Here is a 2,264-nt window from a genome sequence, read left to right as displayed (position 1 = left end):
ACAAACTATACCATAAGCATTGTTTTTAAGCAGTGATGACAGGTTATTGTTTTTAATCTTTCCATAAATTCAGCTTTTTAATGCAAAGCCAACAATGTGTTTAGTTGGAGTCATTTGTCCCTCACTAATCAAGAATTACAAGCTTTGTTTGCCAGTAATCTTTCACACTGCAGAACATTTGATGGCTTTTTTTCCCCTTTGTATTTATGCGTGAGTGTGAGTATTTATCAAATACTGTCATTTTTTCCCCACAGAATACCATCAAAGTTGATTTTTGGTGTGGAAATAGTTCAGTTCAGTGCTTTGCACGCACAACACACACTCTGAGCTCCTTCCTCCTCTCATTCCAACAGTGGAAACAAGTTGGGACAAATGCACCTCACAAAGGCAAGTGCTTCCATGAATGACACAGCAGCAAATGTAAAACCTACCAAAAACAAAAAAAGTACTGCCATTATTTTGAGGAAGAAACAGACAACAGATGACATCATGGGTGATCCATGCCAAGCACCCAACAGTGGAACAAAGGTTGTGTTTTTTGGGAGCATGTTGGGCATGTAAACAAAAGACAGTCAGAAATAATTGATATTAAGTCTCAACTAAAAAAATGGTAAATGCATTTAAAGTGTACATGTTACAAATGAAGCTTTAACATAGTAAATACTTTTTAAAATGTATTACTTTAAATGTAATTTCTCCAATTACCTCCAACCAAATATTAAAATTTAAAAAGGGTCCATTGAATTTGTGATTTTTCTACTTCAAAATTTGTGGCACTGAAGACCAAACCCAAAAGTTGCTGGTAAATTGTCATTCTCATTACATGTGGTACATGAGGTGGGATGAAATTATGTACACAGGGTCCCAGCTACATCCAACAATAGCAAAAATATAACATGTAAAAAAACAGTATATACTGTAAGGATCTAAGATATACACTAAGATATATGCCAAACGAATGCCAAACAGCACACTAAAAGATCTAAGATATACACTAAACACTAATAATGTGAAACAATATGGCGTAACAATAGCAGCCCGAACAGGACTTCATCATACCATTGTTAAGTTTCTTATGGTATCATAGGGTAACAAGCTGGAGATGGGAGTGCATCAAGGATTGGCTCTGAGCCCCTTCTTGTTTGCTCTGGTGATGGACCGACTAACATATGAGGTCAGCCAGGAATCTCCGTGGACTATGATGTTTGCAGATGACATTGTGATTTGTGGTTAGAACAGGGAACAGGTGGAAGAGAACTTGGAGAGGTGGAGGTATGCACTTGAAAGAAGAGGAATGAAAGTCAGCTGTAGTAAAACAGAGTACATGTGTGTGAATGAGAGGGAGGAGGTGGAGGAGTGAGGCTACAAGGAGCAGAGGTCACAAAGGTGCAGGACTTCAAGAACTTGGGGTCCACTGTCCAGGAAAATGGGGAGTGTTAAAGAGGTGAAAAAGAGAGTCCAGACAGGAAGGAGTGGAAAAGAAAAATGACAAGACAGTTGTGAGACCAGCTATGCTGTATGATCTTGAGACAGTGGCATTGACAAAAAGACAGGAGAAATAACTGGAAGTAGCAGAAATGAAGATGCTGAGGTTCTCCTTAGGAGATAAGATTAGGGATGAGATCATCAGAGGTACAGCACAGATAGAACAACTGGAGGATAAAGTTAGAAAGGCCAGACTGAGATGGTTTGGACATGTCCAGAGGAGGGACAGTGGGTATATTGGTAGAAGGATGTTAGAAATGCAGCTGCCAGGAAAAAGACAAAGAGGAGATTTATGGATGCAGTGAAGAGCATTAAAAATTTCATAACTAAACTTTTGTATATTATTTGAATTTTGAATAATCAATATTCATTCAACCTTTATTTATTGGGCAATAACTAAAAATAATAGTAATTCCATTTGTATTTTAAATAAAAGCTAAGCAGGTACATGAGGTGTATTTAAACTTTTGTTTAATACAGTGTGGGTTTTGTGCTCAACATTGACATATTGTTAAAATCTCATACTGGCCACGTCTGGCTTACACTTGATCCTTCACGGACAATATAAATGCTTCAAAACGCAGTATTGTTACCACTTCAATGTATGAAATGACATGTATAACAGAGCAATTTGTTCTCAGACCGCAGGCTTACTTATGGTTCCTAGAGTTTCCAAAAGTGGAAGTTTTCAGGCTCCTCTCAGGCTCTTCTCTTGCTCTACTCTACCTGTTTGTATATTTGAATTTTTCTCCTTAACATGGATGTTTTTTTTTTTGGGG

At 37.6% G+C, this 2,264-nt stretch overlaps 1 protein-coding gene across 1 annotated transcript in view; it reads right to left on the bottom strand.

The window, feature by feature from the left end:
- The window catches only part of LOC119415058 (solute carrier family 22 member 23), a 71,039-nt gene that overhangs the window by 58,330 nt on the left and 10,445 nt on the right, over nucleotides 1-2,264 (bottom strand). The window lies entirely within an intron of this gene.

Source organism: Nematolebias whitei, chromosome 9 (assembly GCF_014905685.2).
Source record: "Nematolebias whitei isolate Nwh7 chromosome 9, NemWhi1, whole genome shotgun sequence".
Lineage (NCBI taxonomy): Eukaryota > Metazoa > Chordata > Actinopteri > Cyprinodontiformes > Rivulidae > Nematolebias > Nematolebias whitei.
This window is presented reverse-complemented; position numbering and strand designations above follow the sequence as displayed.